The following is a 12,479-nucleotide window of genomic DNA, read 5'->3' on the forward strand; positions in this document are numbered from 1 at the left end:
TTTGTCTTTCAGTATGTATGAAAGTTTTCCAAATGCGGCCCATCCCATTCTTACTCGTCTGCTTATTTCGGTAGTTTGGTTTTCTTTGTTTACCTTGATATTCTGACCCAGATATATGTATTCTTCTACATGTTCCACTTTTGTTCCTTGGATGGTTATCGTCGGTTGATCATCTTTATTCGACATTAGCTTAGTTTTACTCAGATTCATTTTCAGTCCTTTTTTTATGGATTCCGTATGAAGCTCATCGATCATCCTCTTTGGTTCTTTCCAGCTGTCGGCTATTAGTACTACGTCATCTGCATATCTTAGATGGTTTAAATGCTTTCCGTTTATCGATAGTCCCTTCGTTTCCCAATTTAGTGATTTAAAGATGTCTTCAAGTGCGGCAGTAAATAGTTTTGGAGATAGGGTGTCTCCCTGTCTTACTCCTCGGTTGATTTTTATTGGCCTCGTTTTCATTCCGTTATCCATCGTGACTACCATTTCAGCGTGTTGATATATATTATGTATTAATATCCTATATCTAGAATCCATTCTGCTGTTGACCAGTGCTTCCTCAATAGCCCATAATTCTATGCTGTCAAAAGCTTTCTCGTAGTCTATAAATGCTAAACAGATTGGAAAATTGTATTCCTTAACTTTTTCTATTAGGACATTTAGTGTGTGAAGATGGTCACATGTACTGAACCCTTTTCGAAATCCGGCTTGCTCTACTGGTTGATATACATCGAACTTTGTTGTCAATCTATTTGTAATTAGTACGATGATTTACGTTAGTACCTTTCTTTTGAAACATCCCAATATGTTTTCATTACTTTTTGTTAGAGTCCAGGTTAGGACTGGGCGTATTATTGTTTTTTTGTTTGTATTTGGCTGTATATATGTATATATATGTATATATATATATATATATATATATATATATATATATATATATATATATATATATATATATGTATATAATCAGTTTATCTCCGCTGTAATATTATTTTCAGTGTTAATGAGCACTCACATATGTACAAATTTACAAACAGATATACAAACAAGTGGATGTAGGATTTGTAGTTGTGTGCTTATTTTAATGCACTTCGTTTTGTTGGTGTTTATTATTTTTGTAGCCGATTCTTTTAGTGCTGCATATGCCTCTCGTAGAACGTTTTCCGTTCTCTCAACAATATTGATATCATCAGCATAGGCAAGGATTTGCACTGATGTGTTACATATTGAACCGGTGGTTGTTATTTGTGACATACTTATTACTTTTCCAGAGCCAGATTGAATGGGTAGTATACAACCCATTTGCTAGTCTTTATCTGCCGAGCATGCTTCTTCAGTCTGCTTTAAGTCCGCCCATGCAAAACAAATACTTTTAGCACTAAATTTAGAAGAAAGTCTATCTTTATAGACTATAGACTTTCTTCTCTTTTCTAATTTAGAAAAGAGAAGAAAGTCTACTGAGCCCGAATTGCCTCTATATATGGTATCCAATCAGCTCCAAGTAGGCTAAAATCACGGTGTACTTTTCTTAGAGTAAGCTAGAAATACATTCATTAAAATACATTTAAACTAGATAGATGGATGGCATCAAAATATCATCACTGGGACAAAGAATCGTCGGAAATCTGAAAACCGTTTAACAGACTACGGATTGAGTCTATCAGATGTCAAGACAAGACTGTGTAATTGTGGAAAGGTCAATTAAAAGCACAACTGGAAAGTACTTATATATTCATATCTACAGTATCTCAGGTAATGCAGCCTGGAAGATCTATTGAATGAAACTACTAATGGAATTGACTTCATTCGCTACTGGTCCAACCACACCTTACTTACAGCCGTTATAGCGAGATATGGTTAATATGCAAATATTTTATTTATGGTTGAATTCTATATGTTTTGTATATTATTGTATACTATTGAATAAGATTTTATGCACTGACACGAATAAAAAAAAACAAGATCATAAAATTTGAAGAAGATCATAGGAGTTTGATTTAAAATAATAAGTTAATTTTTTTCTTGCTTATTCTTCTTTCTAAGAATATCATTTTAAGCAATGAAATGAAAACAAAAACAAAACAAGATCATAAAATTTGAAGAGCATAGGAGTTTGATTTAAAATAATTAATAATTATTTTCTTACTAATATCCTTTAATTAAAAGCACAGTACTACACTTTGAATTTGTTTAAATGCCAATTTAAAGATAAACATTTAAATAGTCGACGCAATTATCTTTAGAAGCTTATTTAAGAGTATATGCTAAAAGCTTAAATACTCTTATCTACAGCACTTTCTTTCAATTAATGTCATCTTCTTTTCCCTAATATGCCTGTAAATAGTGAATTTTTCTACATATCTCTCCGTCTTCTGTTATAACCACCCCTTCGGAATTGTAAAAAGTAAAACACGTGCTGCTGCTCTCATTCTCTCGTCCTGGCGGGATATATTTCCATCGCTTTCTCCAAGGTGGGGTGTATACGTTGGAGGAAAGCGCCATGCAAATGCGTCAGGCGTGATAACTATTCGGAACCGGCGCTGTAAGTCGGCGTCAGGGAGACGACGTCGCGAACAGAACGCTGCAATCAGTTTCTTGTAATTAACCGCACGTTTAATTGTTTTTTTTTCTGTCCACTTCCATCTCTAGCGACAAAAGTACTGATCTCTCCAAAAGTGAAGCACGTGGCGGATCGTGACGTAGGACGGACTGTGTTTTGTTTCGGTTGATTTCCCGTTCGACTCAAGTTTGAATTGAATAAGTTGTCAAAAGTCTTGGAATGAACGGGTATTGGTATAGTTTTTTATTGCGGCGCATTCAAGCTACAACAGGTTACTAAGAAAAACAGATGGTCAGATATACTACAGGTAGACATTTAAAATTTATTGTAATGACATTAAATTTAAAGTTCGGTGCATGCATCTGCTGAGAGATTCAAAAAGTTACTCTGGCAAGTTATTACTGCTTTAAAGTACATCTCTAAAAACTTAATATATACTTTTGATTTACTACGATTTCTTGTCTTTATGTTCAACATTTAAAAAATTTTTATTCTCTTTTTTTTTAGCAAATAGCTATCAGAAATAATTTATTTTATAACACTCATGAATATAGCGGGAACGTAAATGGCTTTAGATTTTTGCTAGTAGAATTAATATTTAATTTTATATCTATACATGAGATACAGATAATATTTATTAGTACAAAATATCGTTAAACTTGTTATAAGAGTATCTCAACGTATTTTTATAGAAAGAGAAGATCTTTGTGCTCCTTTATTTAGTTATAAAAGACAACAAAAATAAATACCGTTCAATTTTGTTTTGACCTGCAAGATTTTTTTTAATTTAACATCTTCCTTAACATATTATAATGTTCTTGTTGTCTTTTTTTATATGTCCGATTTTACAATGTTTATTGGATTGGGTGTTATACTTGATTTGTATTTATAATTGAATTTTGGACAGTCTAATACGCTTAACATTGAGTGTGACAACTGTAATATACCACTGAGTAGTATAATAGAAAATAAAGTCATGGTATAAATATATTATAGGCTCACAAAAACAAGAGCTACAGAATTAGCTCTGTTGGAGATTTGTCACATCCACAATGTTACTAATGTTTCCGCTTGACGAAGTTTCGTTGTTGTCAGAAATTTTTAACCATAACTCTAATCGCAGTTTCGCCAGTTCTTGCATGAATAAAATAGAATAGAAATATGCTTTATTTTATTGTCACTGAAAATTGTACAATTTTATGGACAAAGCTTACAAAAAGTCAAAAAAATAACAATAACAATAAAAATTTACCCAAAATTACATAAATCGTCAGTATCACAAAATAAAAGATAATAAAATGTACAATCCATTGCAAAATTTAATTAAATTGCTAATTGTTAAATAAAACCTTACGAACTAGTTTACGAATAAGTTTAAGTTGCTGCATGTGATACTCAAATATATAAAAATACTTTGGTTGCTTGTACCTAAACGTATTGTAATTTCTTGGTTATTCGTTAAGAAACTCTTCCACTGAATAATGGTCTTTCAGATAGATAGGCTTTTGGCAATTTACCTTGCAAAGGGTTGTATAATTTTTTTGCCGAATATAAAATAGATTTCTATACTAACTCAGTGGACGGGATCGGTAAATACACATCGAAGCTTGAATTCCTGGTGGAGTAGTCATGATTAGGTCTTGCTGGAAAAGCATGTAAGTGTTCGAATTAAGCAAACAGTTTATAGAATATATAAAGAGGAAAGAGTTAAAATCCCGTAATTTTTAAAGTAGCTTCTGCAATGTGTTATTCTACTGAGGCCAAAAAGATACCGTATTGCTCTTTTTTGTAATTTAAAAATAATATCACATTGGGCAGCTGTACTAAAACCCCAAAAAGGAAGGCCATACCGAAGATGAGACTCGAACAAAGAAAAATATATTATTTTGGAATATGCTAAATTGATTTCCTTCGAAACAGATCTTATTGCATAGCAGTCTGAGACTAGTTTCTTACTTAACAAATCGATATGAAGGGACCATTTAAGGTTGTTGTCTATAAAAATACCAAGAAATTTTACAGAATCAACGATACTGATCTGGCTGTTATGAAGAAGCAAGGGTTGAAGAGCTCCTTTATAGAATAATGCCACTGTCTTATAATTTTGGTATATACTGCTTCATGATCAGAGAGTCTTGCATTAATAATTGTAGAGCGTACATCAAAAGGTGAGAAATCTGAGACAATATAATCAATTATGGTAGATGTTGTTTTAGTAATTCTTGTCGGAGAATTAACGTGCATTGTGAAATATGATGGGCTATGTAATTCGCTACGTCACTTCCTTGGAGGCTAGTGTATAAAGAAACCATTATAAATTGCACAGTATGATTATTTTCTACAATAAAAACGACCATAGCTTTATTGTTGATTCTAAAAATAATCAGTTGTGCCTTAAGTGTATCTTCACCGTAAATAGCTATTCTACCACTTTTTCTTGACCACATCCATATAGTTGGTCTTTGAAACTTTTTTTCTGAAGACAGATGATAGAAGACAATAATTCATTGAACTAGAATCTATACTAGAAGTTTTAACACCTCGTATCGGTCTCGTGTTTTTCGTCTTCTAATTTGAATAGTTTTTTCTTCTTTTTTTATGTAGATATGACTGTCCGTTTTTCAATGTGCCTCCAGTCGTTAAAGTTGTCGTTCCATCGTTTTCGTGATATTTCTACTGATCGTCTTTTTAGTAACTAACCGTGTCTTGCTGTCTTTACTACTCTGTTTGTTATCATTTGACTTATATGATCATTCCAGTTTAGTCTTCTATTCCTTACCCAGTCCATGATGTTCTCCACCTTGCATCTACATAGCGTATCTGTACTCCTAGATCTATCCCATAGTGTTTTACCATCAGTTTTTCTAAGTGTTTTTATGCTGTTTCTAACATCCTTTTTGTCCTCTCTGTGTCAGGTCGTGTTTGTGCCGCGTATGTTTTTATTGGTTTGATAACTGTTTTGTAAATTCTGCCTTTCATTTTTTTTCCGATATTTTTATTTTTCCAAATTTAAATAGGTTTAGCGGTGTGATTTGATTTTCCTTGAACTGTGTTCATAATTCGCGGTGGGATGAGGATGAGTACATTTTTGATTAAAAGCGTATAAATGCAAAGATGTCTAAAGAATAGTAATTTTTAATGCAAAAATATACTTATTTTGTTCCAAAGTCAACCCTTTTCAGAAGGACGGTACCTATATATGATTTGGAATCAAACATAGAGTTAATTTGTTACACTCATGTTTATATTAATTTGATGTGTTGTAATTAATATTGCGGACTTAGTCTTTTGGTATTTTGACTGCTTTGATTTCTGGATTGGCTGTAAAAATATGTTCTTAGTAGCTGCTAACTCAGTAGGAGACGTTATTACCTTAAATATAGTTAATTTACAGTACGATTTTAATGTATCTCCCTCGTTAAGTATGACATAAACCTGCAATACTTGATAATCCCCATATTCTTAAATAGGGTTTTTATTGTGCAGTGATCTATTTTCCATAGTGCACAAAGCAAGCTAGATCATAATTATAATAATGATTGCAATTCTGTAACATTTTTCGACTCATGGCAGAAAGAATACTAACTATAAGATTTTCTTATTATCTCAAGAAATCTGTTTAATTTAAATATACCGAATCAGTTTAAAATTAAAATTTCTAAAATAATATGTGATTATTCAGATCAAAGGCAAGTTATACTAATTTATAATAAACAAAATATTTTAAGTTATATTTGTGCTTAACTGATAGCAAAGCATATCATCGTACCAGGTCCCATTTACAATTATCTACAAATCTGAAATGGTATGCATCTGAAAATCCCAATTTGTTAGCTACAAATAAAAAACTAGCATCCTATTAATAAAACTTTATTTGGTAAAGCATGCCAATATTATTTATTGTTATTGACTTCGCCTGACACCGCTACAGTGCTTTCAGATTGACACTGATAATAATTTCTCGGCAATAATTGCTTATAGGTTATTGTTACGGAACTGTTCTTAATACTTGATCTTTTATAATGAACTGTACCATTTATGTTGAGAAATTTTCAGCACAAGTCATAGATACTTTCGAAATAGTTTTATTTATTGTTGCAAAACGTTTTGGGTAATACATCATTAAGTGTAATGTTGTCGCTATTGTGTTGGTTACAGGGCGTCATTATTCGACATCTTAAAATGGTGTTTCAGTTTATGATTTCCCTGTATTTCCCCAGTTGTATCTAACCTACGTGTTTATTACAATTAGAAATTATGCATTGTTAAACTGTTTTAGTATTGAATGCTAATATTTTTTCTTGAACTAGCTTTCAAAATTCATCTTAAACGAATTCTTCAGCGGGATCTCTACTGGTTTACTTCCTTCTATTGATCAACTATTAATCACTTTAAATCATGTAGATCTTGTTAGTAGTCATTTAATGCATCTTTTCTATCGTTATTTAATACATTATTAGACTGCAAAATTTTCTTGCTACACTCCGGCTCATTTGCAATTTAGATTTACTATGACTCTGAAGAAGTTTGTGGTATATAAACAATTGCTGTGAGAACGGATTAGCCATAGATTATTTATTTTTAGGCGATCATGACGTCCAACAGTCTTGTGCACTGTACAATTACTCGTTAAACAATTCCCAAATCTAGTTAACAAAGTCAAGTCAAATAAAATTCTTGTACTTATATCTGATATATTCCTGGAGCTTTCAACTCTCCTGTGAGGACTCTGTATTTGGGAATCGAAATGATACCTTGGATTTTGATGAGCACTAGTTAATAACTACACGCAGAATATTAATAATAATTTCCTTAGACCACGTTTAGACAACACACAAGAGATATGAGTTTAAAAAAATTGACGTACCCGATGAACTAACCTCTTTGGCATACGAAAATACAGGCGATTTATTTAATTTAAACTGAAATACTAGAATCACAAAGCCGTAAATTAATCTTTATCTAGCAAATTAAAAGTAGCATAATTGGATGATGACTAATGATAGTTCCTATTAAGTACCTTCTTTGTATTTGATATCTAAAGGACATTTCATATATATGTTTATCGCAACACATACACTTGTGAACACTACAGACTTCAAAAATTGTACAAAAATGTGAAGAAGTTCAAGGTAAAATACAATTTAAGTTAAAAAACGCAATGGGTACGTGAAAAGTCATATACTGTTGAAATGGATTACTTAAAAACATAACCTACGGAAAGACTTCTTTCTAGCATTTATAGATAGTAATGAACTCTTGGATAAAAGAGATATTATCCAGTTCATATCACCGCAAACTTGGGAAGAATACTTTAAAGATTTACTAACAGAGACAAGAGAGCCCTTCAAACAGACCTGATAACACCGGGATTCAAAGTGACTAAAAAACTAAGACAAGGATGCTGTATATACCCAACAATATTCAAAATATACCTCGAAGCAGCACTCAACAAATGGAAGAAAAAATGTACGAATATGGGCATACCACTAATAGACTTAACTTTGTACACTCTGTGCTTTGCGGATGACCAGGTCATCATTGCACAGGACTCTGAAGACCTTAGTTACATGATGCGAAAACTATTAGATTAAAGAGTTTACAGAGTGGGGTTTGGAAGTGAATAGGGAAAAAACTGAGTACATGAGTATCGGAGGAGATCAACATAACCTTCTAGTAGAGGAAAATCAAGAGATCAAACTCTGTGATGACTACAAATACCTAGGAGTAAAGATCACTCACGATGAAAAATTAGATGCAGCCATTAAGGAACGAAATACACAGGGAAGGAAAGGCATAGCCCTACTGAACAGCGTACTGTGGGATAAAAACATCTCTAAAGAAAATAAAAGAAGAATATACAACACCATAATAAAAAGTATCACAACATATGGATACGAAGTGTGCCCCCTAAAAGACAGAACAGAGAAAATGCTTAGAGCAACAGAAATGGACTTCTGGCGCCGCTCGCCGGGAATCTCCAGACGCGACAAAATAGCAAACGAGAGAGTACGAGAAATCATGGGGGTTAGACATAATATTGTTGATGACATCAAAACGACACAACTCAGATGGTACGGACACGTAAGGAGAATGCTGGAGAATAGAATACCAAGACAAATTCTTGAATGGCAACCAAGAGGTAGGCGGAGACCAGGAAGGCCTAGAAGAAGTTGGAGAGAAGGAGTTGATAAAGAAATCAGAGAAAGAGAACTGGAGGATGATCTATGGAACGATAGAATGAGATGGAGATTGGAAATCGGAAGACGTCGAAGAACGTTGTAAACCGACATTTTGGAATCAGCTCATTTTTATTGATCTAAAAATGTCACAAGATACAGGGTATTGAATTTACAAAAAATCCGATGGCGGCATCATCTTAATTTGTATCACTATGTATGAATAAATTTAATTGAAGAATGTGGGTCATTCAAATTAAAACATGTTTTAGATTTTTTTCAAAAGGTTTCTTGTTTAGAAAATATCCAATTTATTTCATACTTTGCGAACACACTGTATAATGAGAAACCATATTTTTAGTCTGAATTATTTATTATCAAACAAAAGTATCAGTCGTAGCAGAAACAAATGAATTAGAAAAAGTATTAGAGTATTATCTAAAATATTGACAAGCTCGACAAGGAAAGCTTGGCTAGTTTCGAATTCAGCTCAACTCGGCTCGAAAAAAATTGGCTCGGCTCGAAACTCAACTCGCAAGAAACAAACTGACTTGAGCCCTCTCTCTCTCTCTCTCTCTCTCTCTCTCTCTCTCTCTCTCTCTCTCTCTCTCTCTCTCTCTCTCTCTCTCTCCCTCTCTCTCTTTCTTTCTCTTCCTCTCTCTTTCTCTCCCTCTCTCTCTCTCTCTCTCTCTCTCTCCCTTCAATTCTGATCCCCCGGAGGGAGTGTAGTCGTGATGTCGTGTATTGTCCGTCTCTAAAGATTTCTGTCTCTGGTCATTTCTTTTAACTCATGCATAGGTCCTTTGCATAGTCGTGTAATTCGATTGATCCATCTTGTTGGGGATCTTCCTTGTTTTTTGGCGTTCTACGTTTTCTTGGATAATGAGTCTTTTCAGGCTTTCTTTGTCTGCTCTTATAAAATTTCCAAAGTATTTTAATTGTTGGAGATGGACTTTGCTGACTTTTAGCCCATTTAAAATTGAAATATTTTTCTTGTGGTCGGTCCAGGGAATTCGTAATATTTTTCTCCAACAGAGCATTATAGTGGTATCTATCTTTCTTCTTTTCGCTTGTCGTAGGGTCAGAGATTCACATCCGTATGTCAGTATTGGGAATACTAAGCAGTTGATCAACCTCATTTTTAGAGTTCTTGAAATGTAAGATTCCTTCTATATTTTGGCCCTCTTTCCTACGGCGACTTTTGCTGTAGACTATCAAAAGCTTTTAAAAGCCTATTTTATTATTATGTGTCAGACTTAAATTATCTAGAATATCACTAATAATTAAAAATTATATAATTTTAATATTCAAAACTCTCCAGTATACGCCCATTTATCTAATACTCTTCTTCTTTCTTCATAGCGTCCAACAAGGTCCAAGTCTCAACAGTTTCCAACAACATAGAATCAACAAAATATGACACCAGGCGCTTCTTAAGTTGCAAGTTTAGATATTTGCTATACGGTAAGTTTTTAATCTTAATAATGCCACTTGCGAATAATTCTAATCTTCATTTATTGCTCAACCTATAAAAGAGTGAATTTTGTGTTCTTTTGGTGCTTTAGTTGCATAAGTTAACCCTTACTCTTGTATGTTGGATTTTTGACTTGCATATAACCATTACCACTTTGTCCTTTTTATATTTAGCGTGTCATTAGTAACTTCATTTATTATTATGTGTTTGTAGTCATTTTAGACTATCCAGTATTCATGTGGTGCTGTCTAATGCTATGCTGTTCATATCTTTGTCATTAACCTTGCTTGGTACCTCTACAACTTTGGTATACTGGTTTTTAACTCTGTCGCCTTCTGTCCCGATATAAGTTAGCTATTATTCTTATAGCCTTTTCATTTACTTTCTATCTACTCAGGATATGTGCCTACTTTTATTGATTACAGATATTTTATCAAAACAGGAAAAGGTTTTAAGCATACGCTTCATCAAACTGACTAGAAAATTCGAAGCAAAACTTGAATTTAAATTTTTCAAAATTGTAGATCAGAAAAAGATGTTCTTTAAATATTATATTCTGTAATAAATGTGAAGAATCTACTCATTAAATCAAAACTGGCAAAGAACTGCAAAAATCCTTAACAACCTGTCAAAAATGTTAAAGTTTTTAGTTTGTTGTTACCTCTTAGAGTGTAAGATCCCCTTTTTCGAGCTGGGAAATTGTACGTTCTCTTTGAAAATGTAATCCTTTATCATCGACATAGTGTCTTACGAATTATAATGTTCGTTACTCACATGTAATTTAAGGGTCATCTAACCCCATTATGTAGCTTGTTTAACTGCTTTTATATTTTTTACTGATGTACTGACTAAATTTTATCAATCCATTTTGGATAATTTTTAAAAATTTTAATACAAAATTTTATACCAATTAACAAAAAGAAATTTTTACTTCGTTGTAAGTTTTTTTTTTAATTTGGTATGCAGCCAACCACTGGGATTTTTCCTTTTAAATTATAATAGAGTGTCTTTAATATGAGTGCCAGGTCTTGAAAGGGTACATGGAAATGAACGAGCAGATTTATTGGCAAAACCTCAATAAACAAGAGATTAATACGGTAGCCGAAATGAGACTGAACATTGTCATTTAAAACAACACCTATACAAACTTAAGTAAATAAATCATGGTGCCGAAAATGTGAAATGGAAGAAGATACTGCCACACACATCCTATGTCATTGCCATGTGCTAAGTAATATGAGGCAGAAATTCACTAGTCATTTGAAAACTAAACCAGAAGAAATCCTTAAACTAGCAATAAGGAAACTGTTGATTTTCGTTGAGGCCACAAGACATATTATAGTTTAATGAAAAACACAAAGCTCATGGCTGTGGAAAGTGAAAAATTTTTAAACCTATGGCTTAAAATTTTTCTACGGTTTTTCCAATTTTCTTCTGTCCATGGCCGCAGTTCCAAAATTTGTTATCCCAATTGTTTGTAGGTCTTCCTTACACGCTTCTAGCCACTTTTGTGTGGTCGTCCTCTTCTCTTCTTTCTTTTCTTTCTTAGCAGCGATTCCTTTGCCTATCTTCCAACTGCCTTTCTCGCCAGATTGCCTAAGCATCTATGTCTCTCTATCCTGACGATCTGGCTAATTTTTGATATTCCATACAGCTCTCCGAGCTCTGTATTTATTCTTTTCCTACAAAGATCTTCATAGTCTTTTACTCCTACTTTTACTCCTTTCTTAAAATACACCGTTTCCAAATATTCGGCATATTTTCTTGTTTTTTGTTCATAACCCATGTTTCGCTTCCGTACCGAACCGTGGTTTAAATCACTGTTCGGTATAGTCTTAATTTTGCTTCTCTTAAAAAGTTTTTTGCCCTTAGTAGTTTGTGTAGAGCTCCTACCGTCTTCCTACCACTCGAAATCCACTTTTCAATTTCCCGGCTTTCTTCCCCATTTACTTGTTAGGGTTACTCCTAGATACTCAAACTTCCTCATCTTTTTGAAGCGATACTCTTTACTTTGGTTGTTTGTGGTAGTCTCCAGTTGTGTGTCTTTATATGCGGTCTGTCCCATTTCCATATAATTTTTTTTGCTCATTAATAATCAGTCCGTAATGTTTAGCCTTCGCTTCAAAGAGTTTGAAAATCCTCAGCAGTATTTCCACTCTCGCTCATTATTACCCTCAGCAAAAAATTGAAAAGTATTGTGGACAGCGGATTTCGCTGTTTTCATCCCATTCTTACTTTAAAATTTTCTGCTAGGTTCTTTATTAAG

The 12,479-nt window shown here is 33.2% G+C and overlaps 1 protein-coding gene across 2 annotated transcripts in view; it reads left to right on the plus strand.

Annotated features, from left to right (window-relative positions):
- The window catches only part of LOC140443442 (zinc finger homeobox protein 3-like), a 929,042-nt gene that overhangs the window by 268,286 nt on the left and 648,277 nt on the right, over positions 1-12,479 (plus strand). For both annotated transcript variants that reach the window (XM_072534701.1, XM_072534702.1), the window contains one exon: positions 10,102-10,203. The gene's annotated coding sequence lies outside the window, so the exon portion shown is untranslated. The remainder of the gene's footprint in view (positions 1-10,101; positions 10,204-12,479) is intronic.

This window comes from Diabrotica undecimpunctata, chromosome 6 (genome assembly GCF_040954645.1).
Source record: "Diabrotica undecimpunctata isolate CICGRU chromosome 6, icDiaUnde3, whole genome shotgun sequence".
NCBI classification, from domain to species: Eukaryota; Metazoa; Arthropoda; class Insecta; order Coleoptera; family Chrysomelidae; genus Diabrotica; species Diabrotica undecimpunctata.